The sequence below is a fragment of the Mus pahari genome, chromosome 5 (genome assembly GCF_900095145.1).
Source record: "Mus pahari chromosome 5, PAHARI_EIJ_v1.1, whole genome shotgun sequence".
In the NCBI taxonomy this organism is placed as follows: domain Eukaryota; kingdom Metazoa; phylum Chordata; class Mammalia; order Rodentia; family Muridae; genus Mus; species Mus pahari.
This window is the reverse complement of record NC_034594.1, coordinates 143,388,572-143,405,271: the sequence shown is the minus strand read 5'-3', so window position 1 is coordinate 143,405,271 and position 16,700 is coordinate 143,388,572. Positions and strand designations below refer to the sequence as shown.

General features: G+C 43.3%; 4 non-coding genes across 4 annotated transcripts; 2 read left to right on the top strand and 2 right to left on the bottom strand.

Annotated features, from left to right (window-relative positions):
* Positions 1-2,258: 2,258 nt before the first annotated feature.
* Positions 2,259-2,329, bottom strand: Trnag-gcc. The gene has a single exon. It is a non-coding gene; the product is annotated as a tRNA-Gly (tRNA).
* A 6,763-nt stretch (positions 2,330-9,092) lies between these two features.
* On the bottom strand, positions 9,093-9,175 carry Trnal-cag. Its single transcript has one exon. It is a non-coding gene; the product is annotated as a tRNA-Leu (tRNA).
* A 1,483-nt stretch (positions 9,176-10,658) lies between these two features.
* Trnad-guc lies at positions 10,659-10,730 on the top strand. Its single transcript has one exon. It is a non-coding gene; the product is annotated as a tRNA-Asp (tRNA).
* A 3,379-nt stretch (positions 10,731-14,109) lies between these two features.
* On the top strand, positions 14,110-14,183 carry Trnan-guu. Its single transcript has one exon. It is a non-coding gene; the product is annotated as a tRNA-Asn (tRNA).
* The last annotated feature ends 2,517 nt before the right edge of the window (positions 14,184-16,700 follow it).

Here is a 16,700-nt window from a genome sequence, read left to right as displayed (position 1 = left end):
AAAAAGTTGTAATTCACTTCTACCCCCTTCCCCCCATCCTGAGGTTTTGCCTTCAAAAACCCTCTACTGTTAGGACAAAGGGTCGAACTCTTCAGCTCTTGTGTGAGTTAGGAGTTCAGCTTTCAGCTTATTCAGATTGAATAAACCTCGTGCGATTTTGCATCAAGACCGGTTTCTCTTGAGTTTTGGGGGCGCCGTTCCATCCCGGGACCTGGGCGAGGTCTTCCCTTTGTTTCGGGGGGGGCCTTACACCCCCTTTCAGTCTTCTCTTTAGATGCTGACCAGAGTCCCAAGTGTGCTTGCCCTTGATGCGTGTGTTTCTTACTGTTTTCTTGAACACACACACACACACACACACACACACACACGTCTGTTTGTAGACCTCCATTGCTGACCTTAAAAGGCCTGCCTCTCTCTTCTCCCTCCCAGCAGCTTCTGGGATTTGCACTGGGCCCACTCTGTGGTTTCCCCTCAAATTCTAATGAAATGGTCCTTGGCTCTCCTTATGAGTTTGCCTTTAGGTTCTCTTATTGATGAGACTGAGAACTTGCAAAAGGGAACTCTGACTCCCTGGTAACATGCGGAGAGAACAGGAGTCAGACGCCCTTGTAGGCAGACAGACAGGGAGAAAGGCTAGGTAATAAAGGTGGCGAATTTCAAATTTCGAAGATGGCCTGCTTCTGCCTCACCCCCTCAGCCTTGAGACAAAAGCCTGGCAGCTTAAAACAATGGCTTTGCGGGCCTTTGCTTCACCCAGCAGCCCCTGCTGATGGACTGGCTCAGCAAATCCAAGGCCTGCTCAGGACGCGGCACAGAACAGTTCTGGGTTGATCAACCATCCTCAATTTCGTAAAGCTGACCCACTGCAAAGTAGGAAATAAAAACTCTTCAGGGGCTTACCACCCCACCCCACCCCCTCCCAAGTCTTGAGAAAAGACTGGATTTTTCTGTCACCCCGGCCCCCGACCTGTGCTTTGCAGAGCCCTTTTCTCTCTGTATGCCCTCTGAAGTGTGTCTGTGTCCTCACTTCCAGTAAATCCCTTTCTTAGCTGCGGATCCTACCTGTGGTGCTTGGGCTTCCCCCACCTCACCTGCTGAGCTGAGAATTTTATCTTCTTTTAATTCTTTAACTGGCAGAGAAAACAAACTCGGTCAAGGCCCCTAGACTGTTTTAATTTGGGACACCCAATTTTGTATTCCCTGGGGAGGAAGGGTGGGAGATGGGGTGGGTAGGTGGGAGAGTGCGCCAGTGCCTGCCTTTTCCCCAAGGGGATTAAAAAAAAAATCTTTTGAATTTTAATATAAATTCAACATCAGGAAGTCAGAATGGAATGTTCTGAATTAAAGAAAATGGGAGCCGGGTGTGGTGGCGCACGCCTTTAATCCCAGCACTCAGGAGGCAGAGGCAGGCGGATTTGTGAGTTCGAGGCCAGCCTGGTCTACAAAGTGAGTTCCAGGACAGCCAGGGCTACACAGAGAAACCCTGTCTTGAAAAACAAACAAACAAACAAAAAAAGAAAATGGGGCATGATAAAAAGACTCATTTTTTAAAACCTCAGTGGGAAGTAACAAAGTCTCACTGTTTTATGAACCCACCTCAGCCTTAAGGACGGCGGTCGTGACCTCTCTTTGGGGGTCAAAGGATCCTTTCACAGGGGTCGCTTATCAAATATCCTGAATATCAGATATTTAAATTATGATTCATAAAACAGTAACAAATTTACAGTTATGAAGTAGTAAAGAAAATAATTTTATGGTTGGGGGGGTCACTAGAACCTGAGGAACTGTATTAAAGGGTCGCGACATTGGAAGGTTGAGAACTACTGCTTTGGGACGTAAAATCAACTGATTCTACACTAATATATTCTATATCTGAATCATGGGGTCATTTGCACCCGAGAAAAAAACAGGGTCACAGAGGGGAAAAAAAAAAAAACCGCAAAGTCTTTCCAAAACGTTCTGGGGACGATGCTTCTTTGGGAAAAGGACATTTATAGGATTAGTCTCACAATCAGGAGTGAAATGTGGGCTCTCTCATAAGCAGTGTTCTTCAGTATTGTTCCCAAATTCTACGGCCATAGCGTTGTTTGACTTTCTAATAGGTAAACCGGTAAAAGAATAAGAATAAAATCGAAAGAACCCTGAGTTTCAGGGGGAAGGCTGGAGAAAGTACCGGGGTCAAGTCTCTGAAAAAGAAAATTGGAAACAAACAATAAAAAAAACACATGGAACACACAAAAACATAAAACAGCATGACGTGCATTGGCCGGGAATCGAACCCGGGCCTCCCGCGTGGCAGGCGAGAATTCTACCACTGAACCACCAATGCTGTACAGAGCAAAAGCTTGCAGGACTCTTATTTCAGTTTATTTCTATTACTAGTTGTAGTTCAAGCGTAACCATTCTCTTTGCGTCCGTTTCGAAAAGCCTACCCTAGGGTTTCAAGAATTCATTCTTTCAAAACAAGCCTCCACTCCCCCACCCCCAACTATTTTCATTTCTAGCTTAGAAACTATGCTTCTGTTTGCATGACAGCACGCGCCGGGCTTCCCGAGGCAGCTGGGCCGGGCCTCGGGTTGCGCGTGCGTAGGACTGCCTTCCAAACAGTAACTGGAAGAACTTGTCCCCAGTGTTGCTCTCTTGACTTGAGGCGGTCACCACTCTGCCCCTACAGAATCATACAAGAAGAGTTGGAACCTTCCGTGTGCTTCTTTGCAGCAGCTCTTAGTTTACGTGGGGGATGGGCGCAGTCACTCTGCAGCGTCGCCTCTCTGGGTTGTTGGGCTCGAATCTTTTGCCAGAGTCAGCGCGGCCGGTCCAGGCTGTCAGAGGGCTCGGGTGGGCGAAGAAGACTCGGAATGTTCTCGTGGGCGAGGGCAGGAGGAGGCGGGACTCCCACAACCGAATAAAAAAACCCATGGCCCCGAACCAGGACTGCAGCGCTGAGCAACTCCAGCTCCTGCCACCTCGAGCATCTGAATCCCCTTCTGATGTGAGAGCGAGAAGCCTGACACTGAGAAAATCAAATGGTCCCATCATGATGAGTCCCCTACGCCACAAGGTCTGGACTTATGGGTCTCCTAGACGTTTGTATAATCTCACCTTATAACTTCAGAGGTGAGAGGGGACATCTTGCCCTGGAAACTGGGATAATTTTTGTCATTATGTTTTATAATTGAGGTCTGTGTTATTTGATTTTTTTTTTTTTTTTCCGAGACAGGGTTTCTCTGTGTAGCCCTGGCTGTCCTGGAACTCACTCTATAGACCAGGCTGGCCTCGAACTCAGAAATCTGCCTGTCTCTGCCTCCTGAAGTTTTTTTTTTTTTTTTTAAAGTCCATGTCCTGCTGATGGTGAATGCCTTTAATTCCTACGCTCAGGAAGCTAAGGCAGTAGGATTTCTGAGTTTGAGGGCAGCCTGGTTTACATAGCAAGTTCCAGGACAGCAAGGACAATGTAGAGGGCCCCTGTCTCGACAAACAAATGAGCAAACAGGAAAACAAGCAAGCAAGCAAGCAAACAAACAAACAAATCCACTTCTCCCATTTTTAAAAGTTAAAAACTAGAGGCTGGAGTGATGGCTCAGAGATTAAGAGCACCCGTTGTTCTTCCAGAGGTCCTGAGTTCAATTCCCAGCAACTACATGGTGGCACATAACCACCTATAATGAGATCTGGTGCCCTCTTCTGGCCTGTAGGCATACATGCAGACAGAGGCTGTATACATAATAAATAAATTAAAAAACAAAGCCAAAGACAAAACCAACCAAACAAAACCCAGAAAAGCAAAAGCTATTTGTCCTGAGCATTCAGACTGCACGTTGCCACTGCCTTCATCTGTATTTCATGTGTTTTGTAGTTGTTTTGTTACATGCAATACAATTGTAGATCTAGGTAAACTTAAAAAAAATCCCCATCTTGTTTTTTACTCCAACAAAGTCTAAATACAACATATCTTTCTTTAAAATCAATTTGTTTTCTTAATATTTACTTTACGTGCACCGGTAGTGTTTTATCTGTAAATACGTCTGTGTGAGGTTGCCAGATATTGGAGTTACAGACAGTCATGAGCTGCCTGCCATGTGGGTGCTGGGAATCAAACCTGGGTCCTCTGGAAGATCAGTCCTTCTCTCAACCACTGAGCCATCTCTTCAGACCCTAATTGTACTTGTAAAAGATTCACTTTTATTATTTTAAGTTGTGTGTGGAGGAGACGGGTGTGTGCATATGAGTGCCGGTGCCTTTGGAGACCAGAGGTATGGGATCCCCCAGAGATGGAGTAACAGGCTCCTGTGATTGTGAGTCACCTGATGTGGGTGCTGAGACCTAAACTCAGGTCCTCTGTAACAGGAGAAGTCACCCCTAACTACACCACCTCTCCAGCCCCTAAAGTAATTTTTTAAAAAAGATTTCTTTATATAGAAAGTAATGGGCTGGAGAGATGGATCAGTGGTTAAGAGCACTTGCTGCTCACGCTAGGGGACCCAGGTTCGGGTCTCAGCACCCACATGACCAACCTACAACTGTCTCTCACTCCAAGTCCAGGAGATCTGAGGTCTTTTTCTGGCCTCAGCAGGCACCACACACACAAGTGGCCCACATACCTAAATGAAGGCAAAACAACTCGTATGCACACAATTAAAAAGAAAGGAAGCAATGGCCTTCATACATGAGTACCACTCTACTGTCTTCTCGTTCATGGCTTCCTAACTATCCTTCCTCTGCCCCTCTCTCCCCTCCAGCTGGTTGCTTTTCCTCTCATAAGTGGAAGAATTTGAGGCGGGCACATTGAGAGAGTACAGTGCCGTGCATATTGTACTAGAAAAGGGATATGGTTCTCATATGTGACCCTACAGTAAATAATGTATATTCAAAGTTAGTTTGTTGGCATTGATTGCTCTAATAAGTAGTAGTGCGGAGTCTTGTTTGCTTGTTTGTTTTGGTGATTTTGAGATGGAGGGAGAGGAATCTTACTATGTTGCTCTGGCTGGTCTAGAACTCGCAATGTAGACCAGGCTGGTCTCCATAGATCCTCCTGTCTTTGTCTCCTGAATCTTTGCATGGCTTTAGGAACTGACCTGACAGGAGATGACAAGGAAATGAAGAAAAGACAAATACACACAGGCACATGGACACCCAGGAAGGCTGTTGTCAGATGGACCAAGCTCTTTGATGGAGAAAGCACACCACCCAGGCAGTTTAGTGTGTTTACTATATATACCTGAACAGTGTGAGTAGGGTTATTACATACAGCTGAACAAGAAGGCAGGTGTATTAGTCGGGGTTCTCTAGAGTCACAGAACTTGCAGATAGTCTCTATATAGTAAAGGAATTTATTGATGACTTACAGTCTGCAGTCCAAATCCCAACAATGGTTCAGTAGTAGCTGTGAATGGAAGTCCAAGGATCTAGCAGTTGCCGAGTCCCACACCGCAAGAAGGCGAAAGAGCAAGAGCCCGACTCCCTTCTTCCAATGTCCTTATATGGACCCCAGCAGAAGGTGTAGCCCAGATTAAAGGTGTGTTCCACCACACCTTTAATCCCAGATGATCTTGGACTCGGAGATCTCCCTGTCTTAATCTTCTGGATTCAATCACCACTGTGTCTCAATATCTCCATACCAAGATCCAGATCAGAAACTTCTATCTCCCAGTCTCCAGATTAGGTTCACTGGTGAGCCTTCCAATTCTGGATTGTAGTTCATTTCAAATATAGTCAAGTTGACAACCAGGAATAGCCACTACAGCAGGTTTAGCGAATCTCAGTAGGGGCAGTCTCTGCAGGGGACAGTCTTCAGGCCATAATCATGCAGGTAGAGAGAGCAGTGGTGTCCGTTCTCTGCACACAGTATCAACATCTGCAGTCAAACCAGAGGAAAGCTTTTCCATCCCTCTGAGCTCCACTCTCCCATGGCCTTTGACATGGCTGTACCTATGTCAACAGCCCACATTCCCTCATGGCTTCCTCCACGACTCCCACACTCTTACTCTGATTATTGTAATCACAACTACATTTACCCAGTTCTTCCAAACAATCAGAATAAATTAAATCATCACAGATGCCCATTACTAAGAAATCAAATACTGCTGTTGGTGCTTCCTTGCCTTGGCAATTACTGCCAAGTTTTCTTTTCTTTTCAGTAATTTTAGACTTATAGAGGATTTGCAAAGATAATATGGAAAATGACTGCTTGTCTGCCAGCCAGCTTCCCCGGTGTAAAGATGGTACACATGATAGCTTACCACACTGCAGAAAATGTCATTGGATAACTGCTACTAATTAAGCTGTTGACTTTATTCAGGGTTGACATCCTTCCCACTGATGCATCCTTTTTGTTTCAGAAGTCAATGCTGGATTTCATATTACACTGACTTATCATGCCTCCCAAATTCCATATACTCTTTGGCAGTTTCATCATCTTGTTTTTCGTGATCTTAACATTTTAAAAAGACAGATCAGGTATTTTATAAATAGCCTTTTAATTTTGATTTGTCTGATTTTTTCTAAGTTATTTGTATTAATGTGCTTTTGTGAGCATCAGCCTGAGGAGGCCAGAAGAGGATACTGTTGGATCCATAGAGTGTCTGTAGCTGTCTGATGTGGGTTATGAACAGCAACCAAACCCAGGTCCTCTGGAACAGTAGCAAGTACTGTGAAGTGCTGAGCCATGTCGTATAGCTCTCATTTGTCTGATTTAAAATGTATCTTTATTGACTTTGTTTTGTTATAGGACTTGTCAGCACTCAAGAAGCAGAGGGGATGACTCCTGTGATGTAGCCCTGGCTGTCCTGGAACTCACGCTGTAGACCATGCTGTAGACTCAGGAATCCACCTGCCTCTGTCTCCCAAGTGCTGGGATTAAAGGTGTGCGCCACCACCGCCCGGCCAATGTCTGTGATTTTTGAGGCCAGCCCAGTCTATCTAACAAGTTCTAGGCCAGCTGGAGCTACAGAGTAAGATCTTTTTAAAATAAATAAATAAATAAATAAATAAATAAATAAATTCTTGGACAGTTTCACATACATGCAGAAATGCATTTTTATTATTGCCTCCCACACCGTCTCTTAATTTTTTAAAGACATCTTTTATTTATCTTCTGAGGATTTTATACACACACAACCTGTACCTTATTCTATTCCTTCCAAAGACTCCCTTCCTGCTACCTTTAACAGCCCCTGACACACATCCTCTCCAATCGTCATGCCCTCTCTTTTTCCTTCTCCCTGAGTCCAGTTAGGACAGTCTGCTAGAATGTTGACTGACCATGTTGGACTGCTCTTGCTCAGGCAGCCGTTGTGAGGTCATGTCTGATGTCATGTTCAGAAGACAGTGTGTTGCAGCACTCCTCCTTCCTATTCTGCCCCCTATCCTCCAGCCTTGACATTCTGTTCCCTCCCTCAGTGTTCCCTGAACCTTGGGAGGTTGATAACGATGTTCCGTTTAGGGCTGAACATTCAACAGTCACATATTTTCAGCATTTTGATCATTTGTGGAGTTTCTGCACTAACTCTTGTTGCCCATTGCAGAAAGAAGCTTCTCTGGCCAAAGCCGATAGCTCTCCTCTGTTTATAAACACAAATATTTAGAAGGTAGTCTGATACATCCATTTAGTAAATAACAGTAGCAGTCCCCCTAAGGCCTGTCTCCCCTAAGTCCATGGGCTTTAACCAGTTTTACAGTACCAGTAATGAATTTCCTGTAGAGCAGACCTCACAACTAATCTAAAAGTGGCTGGTCACCCACACTTTTGGTCATGCCATCATGATTGTACAGTGCACACACTTTTTTTTTTTTTTTAAACGAGCCCTATTTTAAGTGTATATGCATGTGCATCTGTGTGTCCCTGTGGCCTTAATAATAATTCCTAGTAATATGAAAGCTAGCCAGCAAGGAGGAAATTATTTCTGGTCACTTCAAAATTGATTTTTTTTTTTTTAATGTCCCAAAGTTATAGCATATTGTGTCTTCAGCAATGGAGTCTTACGATATAGCATGGTGGGCAACCAAGAGGGATAGCAATAGCCTCTGGGACCTCTCCGACTAATAACTCATACAGAGAGAGTCAACCCCGACACTGAGGCTTTCATTTAATAACACATGTCTTCTCAAACCGTCACATTATAGAGCTGGGTGCATCTATCAGAGGTGAATATACTTTTAATGCTTGCCTCACTTCACGTTCCTTTTAAGAATTTTCTGACACGTCTAACATCTTTTTCCTTACACGTCTCTCCTAAGAATGCACCACGGTTTCCTTTAGTTTGGATACAGTAACTTTGTATCCTTTTTCTTAAGTATAGTGCCTGACATGTTTTATATGCTTAGATGACACAGAGTGAAAGGTGGCCTCTTGAAAAGCCAAAGAAAGAGCACTTCTACATCAGCATCATCCTGTGAAGAGGATAGGCTAGCCATTCCGAAACTTTAATACACATTCCACTTGCCTGGGAATCCTGTAAGAGGCAAGTCAGCAGGTGGGAGACAGAACCCGAATTCTGAATTTCTAATGAGTCAGCTATTTCACTCTGTTACTTCTTATATCCATTTTATTAGGAAGAAAATTAAAACTCAGAAAGAGCAAATACTTTTTCAAGAGTCAGAGTCTAGTTGGTCAAGGACGGGAATAGAGCTGTGACTGACAAACTTTAATTAACCGATCTAAAACTTCCCAGCCTCGTAGTTATGGTCAACTTAACAGCTTTTCCTCCCTCTTGTCAAAAAGACAATTTCCCATCCACCAAGCTTCTCTTAAACCAGAAAGTGTTTCCTTTACGATCTTCTAGAAAAAGGGTGTCATGAAGAGTGTAGTTTGATTTTGGTTTGGCTATATGAAATAGCACATTTCCATAAATAGCAAATTACTTAATTAGAATTGGTGGTGGTGGGGGTTAGGCAAGGCAACAGAGAGAACCTCATCTTACAAGTTTGCTAGCATTGGTTCAGCATTGGAAGAGTTGGGATAATTGTGGGAAATTAAGGGATCCTAGGTTGGGATTTTATTTTATTTTATTTTATTTATTTTATTTTTAGTTTTCTTTTTTGCCAAAAGATAACATAAATACGAATATTCAGTTATGATGGGAAAAACAAGTGTTTGTCAGAAGTGGGATTCGAACCCACGTCTCCAGGGGAGACTGCGACCTGAACGCAGCGCCTTAGACCGCTCGGCCATCCTGACACACAAGAATGTGCTTTTCATACATTTCTATAAGGGATTTAATACCGATGACGCCACCATCTGATTTCTCCAGATGAAATACGAACTCTCCAGGAACGCTTTTGCAAAGCGAAACAAGTGAAAGTAGCGAACAGATCTTTCCTCTCTCTTGCTTCCGCATCACTTTAAACCTTCCATCATCCATCTCTTCTGGGACCTTTCGGTTTTCTTTTCATCAGAGGGGCCGAGTCAGGCCGCAGATGATCTCTTAGCGGCCAGTTCTCCTCACCGGTCCTCCTAAGTTGCTTATGGAACCGGTGCCGGGTGGACTTTGGGAGGTGCCTGGAGGCGCTGAGCGTTTGCGGAGCCTGGAACCGAGAACGTCAGGCGGTGAACAGGGCGAGAAGCGGAGGAAATATTTCCTCCTGCGTTGACGCCGGATTTTCTCACGGGATCTACTTTTAAATTTGCAGAAAACAGATACAAACATGCTCAGTAAGTTTCTTCCTTCTATTAAAGAGACGAAACGAAGTCGAATACCGTATTGCGTTGGTGGTATGCTGGTGAGCATAGTTGCTAACCAAGCCGTTGACCCGGGTTTGATTCCTGGCCAATGTAGTAGTTAGTTTTATATTTCTTGATGAAACCAACCCCAAGTTTTTCCCGCATTAGGTTCTAAAGGTATTTTCATCTCATCTCTTCTGTTTTGGGATTTTTCTGGAGTCCGCGGTGTTCTGTCAGAATCTCAGCCTTGTACAAACAAGGCTCCGTATCTGAGTCGGTCAAATTGTAACCGTCAGTTATTAAACGTTTGAAACTGACCGGTACGTGTAAAAATAGCATTTTAAAATTTTATTGTAATTGAATTAATTAAAATAAATAATTAATGGAGCCATTAATGGAAAAAATTAAATAAAAATGTAAATGGCTACCCATTTCAGCTGCTGAAGAACTTTAAGTATATGTGTATTTTTGATTTATATATTTTTTATGAACTCTATATAGATACTACTTGTTCTTCCTATTAAAATTTGAGTGTAAAATACATTATCGACTTTGAAGACTAAGAAAAATAATCTAGTTAATAATTTTTTATATTAATTGCATGTTGAAATAATATTTTGGATGTATTAAGCTAAATAGGAGTTATTAAACTTATCACATCTCTCTTTGTTATTGACTAAATTTGTCCTTCGATAATTTCTCACGTGTATATAAAGGACTTGTTTATGTTTACCTCGAGCCATCTTTCATTTCCTTCCCACTCCTGTGATTCCTCCTTTCAATCTCTTTTCCACTTTGGTGTTTTCTTGGTTTGCTTTGTGACCCACAGATTTTAACCAGAAACCCGTTTCTTTTTGCTGTTTAAACTGGCTATTAGAAATTAGCAGATAGATACATTTTTTTTTTTTCATGAAAGCAAAATTTTGATAGCGTCCAAGGACCAGGAATAGCTTACAAATATCTTTCTTGAGCAGCTACTTTAGGCCGCTCGCTACGGTTGTCCTCGTTAGTATAGTGGTGAGTATCCCCGCCTGTCACGCGGGAGACCGGGGTTCGATTCCCCGACGGGGAGACTAGTAACTTTTAATCTACTCTTTATTTTCTATATTTATATCTTTGATTGGTCTTTCAATAAAAGAAGGATAATCACTTTTAAAAGTAAAACTTCGGGTTTATATTTCAAGAACCTCTCTCTAACCAAATTAGTGAAAAAGGTACAGCAGCTATTCCGTATGTGCAAGTTCTTAACCCTACCTGGATCGAGATTTTGGCACTCTCACGCTTCTTAGAACACTGGGCATCACAACGATTCCCATCTTTGCTGCACCATAGGGAAGTGGCTGGACCAAGTTTTCAAGTCCAAATTATTTTCCACTGCCACACTGCAGGTGTGTAGATTTGGGAAACAACCATCCCTGCTGGCGATGACAGAGAATAAAAATGTCCTATCTGAACCTAGCATGCAAAGAGCACTGACCTGAAAATCAGGACGTTCGGTTTTTGTTTAATTTTGGGTTGTTTTAAATTACTAAGGAAGAATTTGCTTCGATTCCTCTAGACTTTGTTTTCTACATTCATAAACTGAATCCATGAGACCCTTGGCAGTACTAAAGTCCTGAGAAGCCAGTTCTGCGCGAGGAAGGATGTACACTATAGAGTCAAAGAATTCGAATCTCAACTCTTTGACCTCAAATTGTTCAATCTTTTAAAGCTCCAATTTCAGCATTTGTTTTAATCACTTCATTGTGTTAAGCTATGTAACTACACCATGATTATCTTAACAAATTTATTCTGACCATTTATTTATTTCCAATGGATTTCCCCTGTTTTCTATGGTACAGCTCTCTGTCTCTCTCTCTGTCTGGCCCCTGCCCCTGTGTTGAAACATTATTTTGAATGGTTCTTTTGAGTGCACGTGATTATATGTGTAAAAGAACCCCACACATAGTATATGTTCATTTTGGAGAAAAAAAATATTTGTTTCCTATACTATGTATTCCTTACATTAAAAAAAGAAATACAGAATGAATAAATAAATAAAGGCACCCCATCCTCATCATGAAGGAAACACCTGTTCTCATTTTGCTCAATATCTCTCTGGCATTTATTCTTCCAGTCCAGGGTCTCTTGCATGCTTGGTGAATGTTCTGTGTTGAGCTACATCTCCAGTTCCCTTGGGTAGTTTTTTTTGTGTGTGGGGGGGGAGGATGAATGCGGATCTTGAATATAAAGTTGGGATAAAACTGTGCATATTGCTTGCTATTGATAAGGCTGTGTTTTAGAGCTGCCTCTGCTTCATAGTGAAGTTGAGAGATTACAGAGACTCTGGTTTCCTCCCTGTGCTCACGCACACTTGGCCTCCCCCACCAGAACTACCTGGCACCAGACTGCTGTATTTGTTACAGTGGTGAACTACACCGACGTCATAAGCACCCACAGAACTGCTCTCAATTCGCTCGGTGTTATACATTTCACAAGTTCCAGTATTAAAACCAAACCAAACAGAAAACCAAAACAAACAAAAAAACCTACATGACTTTTTACTTAGAATTATTCGATTTCCACAGTTATTAAATGTTAGCTTAAAACATTCTTTCAATCATTTATTTCATTATATGGCTACACTATAGTTTCTTGATTAAGTCTCTCAGTTTTGAACATTTATGTTGTTTCCAGTGTTTTTCTGTCCTCTCTGCTGAGAACACTTGTTAATCTCTGCTCATTGCTCTTAGTCTTTCCTATATTACATTCACCTGCTGTCCTATACTCCTCCTTAGCGCATGCCCAGTTCAGAGGAGAGGCAAGGATTTGAGAAGATCTCTCTCTCTCTCTCTCTCTCTCTCTCTCTCTCTCTCTCTCTCTCTCTCTCTCTCAGAGTTGACTTTCCCTCATATGACTCTTCTTTCTGGGATTCACTCCTTCAACTTTCAGCCTTTAAAATATTGTATGAAGACTTAGTATCTGTANCCTCCTTAGCGCATGCCCAGTTCAGAGGAGAGGCTTATAAGAGTTGCCTTATCTCTCTCTCTCTCTCTCTCTCTCTCTCTCTCTCTCTCTCTCTCTCTCTCTGTCAGAGTTGACTTTCCCTCATATGACTCTTCTTTCTGGGATTCACTCCTTCAACTTTCAGCCTTTAAAATATTGTATGAAGACTTAGTATCTGTATTAGCTCTACTATATAAAAACCACTTAGAAAGACACCTTTAATAAGGTGGTAGTTAAGTCCTGGTGTATGCTGTGACTCCTGCTATGTTGGCTTTCTTCGTCAGTTTCTTTCTTTGTTGTTTTTGTTCTCTTTAAGTGCTTCTTTTCTTTTCCTTTTTTCTCCCTCCTTCTTCTCTTGGATGGCTGTCACATGCAGCCTGGCAGTGGGCAGGCAGGTGTGACACTGGAGCAATAGCTGAGAGCTTAGATCCAGATTCACAGACATAACCATAAGAGAGCTAACTGGGAATGGCCTTCTGAAACGACCTGCAAATAACACTCCTCCCTCAACAAGGCTACATCTTCTAATCTTTCCCAAACAGTTCCACCACAATGAGCCCAGGGGGCCATTCTCATTCAAACCACCACAAAATCCAAAAAGAAAAAAAGAAAAAGAAGAAAAGGTCATGTAGCAAATTATGTGTATGTGTGTGTGTTATATAGCAAGTATATAATGCAAAAATACAAAATATGTGCATATATAATTTCTGCATGTAAGCATCTTTGTTTGTATGAAAGCTTTGAAAGTGTTGACCTGTGCTTAAACTTAATCTGTGCTATTGGAAGAGGCTGCAGAAACAGACACAAGGAGGTACTAGTGTGTGGAGGCTCCCGAAAACTCCCGAGACCTGGGCAATACAGAAAATGGCTCATTAGACCGCAGTCCTGATGAGGACCCTTAAACTGAAGGCAGTAGACTAAGGGGCAATGTGCCTCTTGCTATTTGTTTGCAGATGTGTCATCGTTAGCATCGTTAAGTTACAAGAATTTAAAAATCCCCTGTTTTGCCTGGGTGACTCATGTCCCAGTAGACTTCAAGACAGCTGGTATGACTAGCTTTGCTGTAAAAACCCTCAGTACCTTTTGCCAGACACGCCTGGGAACGTGGTTGTTATGGTAATCATAATGAGCTCATGGCTCAGTACTTAAGCACGCACGTTTGCCTACGTAAATTAACTAGACCTGCCTGCAACGTTTCTAAACAAAACCAACTTTAATTCCCAAACTCTCAGAAAGCACTAGTTTTGTATTTCCCAAAGACTGTTCGTTCATACTCTTGTCTCAGATTCAGCGGTTAGAACCGGGATCTGTTCCTTATCAATGTAGGAGATGGTGCCTTTCTTTACTATATTTACAGTTAATTTTTTTTTTTTTTTTTTTGTCAGTTCCAAACACAATTCTTGCCAGATGTAAGCGGCCAATATATTCTTTAGTAGGTGACTTGACAGAGCCGTTAAGCATCGCCGGTCTCTGTGGCGCAATCGGTTAGCGCGTTCGGCTGTTAACCGAAAGGTTGGTGGTTCGAGCCCACCCAGGGACGGCGGGATACGTTTTGTACCTCGCATTCCTGAATTCAAGCTATCGCCCCTCCGCTGACCGCCAGGAACCCAGTGTCATTCCTAATGTTGTGATTAAAACTCAACATTTCCGCCTAAGCCTTTTGCTAGCAGTCACTTGAAGCAATTACAGTTGCAAGTTTACTGCTGAAACGACATAGAAAGCTGGTACTCCGTAGGAGTTTGGACGTTCAGCGGTACTGATCCCAAGACAACTACTTTTCTTTGTCCCCAGGAACCTTTGCCTGGCTTTCCTTCTTATTTCAGGACTCCTGAATCTCTCCCTGGCTGCCGATTTTTGGAGCGTCCATATTGGACCAGGTGCCTCCACTTGCCACACCTTACTTCCTTCTTAATCTCATCATCACCTACTGGTACCGGAAATTCTCCGCTCCAGAAGCTGCCCCAGAGTCCATCCGTAAACTCCGAACCTGACCAGCGTCCACTCCTTCCACCCGGTGCTATCTGATGCCGTCTCTTTAGCTTGGACAGCAACGTCTTTTTGTAAGTGGCCCCGAAACGGTTCCTTCTCCCTCACTGGCCCTTTTAGACCCAATAGGTTGAATGGCACCTCCTAAACTCACGGTTCGTCTTTTGAATCTTTGTCCTGGACTTGCAGCTCCTTTCTCTTTCTTGCCTGGTAAACTCCGGCTTTCACGCCCTCTCCCCCAATGAACCTCCTCTGCAGGCTTTCTCCAGCCTCCCGCTACCTGCCTGTTTTGCTCACGAGAATGAAAGTATGAGAACAACTTGGGATGCGACGGAGTTGTTCATGTGACCTTTTCAGCACCTACTGGCACGTTGGAGGTGAGAAAGACAATCACAGGAGACATTTTACAACCCTGGTGTTGTGTTTTATAAAAACACAAGGAGAAAAGGAATACGTTCGGTGGATGTGCAGTCAGGTGTGGGGGAAGGGGGTACCTCCGTGGGCCCATGCCGAGGCATCCCTTCCCCTTGAGGGGCCAGCCACATGAAGGTATAGTATAGAATAGAGTTCATTCAGAGCGTGGGGAGGGGAGTTGAGAGGGTAGCAGAGGCAGAGAAAGGCAGAGAGAGGGAGATAGCAGAGAAGTAGATAGAGGCCGGCCATGAGCACGTGGAGGAGGGGAAAGAGGGGAGTGGGGAGAGAGGGGGAAGGCGATGAGAGGATAGAGGGAGAGCAAGAAGGCAAGAGAGATTGGAGGGGGTGAGCAACCCCTTTTATAGTGAGTCAGGCATACCTGGGCTGTTGCCAGGTAACTATGGGGCGGAGCTTAGACAAAACGCTAACACCTGGGACCCCAACTTGGTCTTGGGTTTTGTATGCACACACTCTTGCTATAATGCACTAGATGGTCTGGTTCTTACATGTTAGTACTCTAGCATACTTACCCATCTCCAAACAACACTTGGAGTAACCTCAGAATCCTCCCACCCCCAACCCACACTGGGCTGTACATACTCAGTCTATGAATAATAACATACGTCTCCCTAACCCTGGCAACAACCAATTTTAAATAGTTTCTAGTGTTCATGTGTATTTTCAGTGTATCTGGGTATGAAGAGCAGAAGAGTTGACCCAGCTTGAATTGGTTTGGGATACATGCCAATGTCCTCAGTAACCTTTTACAGACACTCCGATATTTACCATCTTATGCCTAGGCACAATAGGGAGTACATATGACTAAAATCAGATGCATTATGGGAAAGGACATAGAAATAGAAAAGCTGATTTTTCGAGACAGGGTTTCTCTGGGTAGCCCTGGCTGTCCTGGAACTCAAGCTGTAGACCAGGCTGGCCTTGAACTCAGAAATCCGCCTACCTCTGCCTCCCGAGTGCTGGGCCTCTTCTAATTCTTAATACAATGACTTTGGTCACCAAGTGTCTTCACCCTCTGGCCATTCCTTTCTGTGAACTTGTCGTGGACTCTTAACACATTTATCCCAATTCAGATGCGGAGCTAGCTATATTTCTTCACTTAGCACGACACAAGTTATTTGCTATCTTTTCAAACCTCCACCCCCACCCCCACCCCAGTGGCCCAGAATTGACCAACATCCTAGGCAGACACATTAAGATATTTCAGTATTACATGATTTCAGACCATCTCAGCTGTGACGGAGCCTTCTCTGAGCAACTCAAGCTGATGTCACAGATGCAGCTTCCTCTTCATTCACTTACTTGTAGCTTCTGGTCCAGGAAGATAGTTTTATCTCTGGTCTCAGCCGGTGATGCCTCCCTGGTCTGCCCTAGACTCCTCTGTTCTTTCTTTGTCTTTTAGATTTATTGTATTTTATGTATATGAGTATCTTGCATGTATATGTATTGTTAGTGCCTAGGTAACTGTTACCTATGTAAACTTGCCATTTTGTAATGTTACTAGGAAACTCTGTAATGCCAAGCTGATTATATATATTCTGTTATGTTCTGTGTCCTTGGAAAACAATCAAGATAGACATCAGTAGAACTGCTTTGTATAGTTACCCACAATAAGCTTGGACCTGAACCATCCACTCAG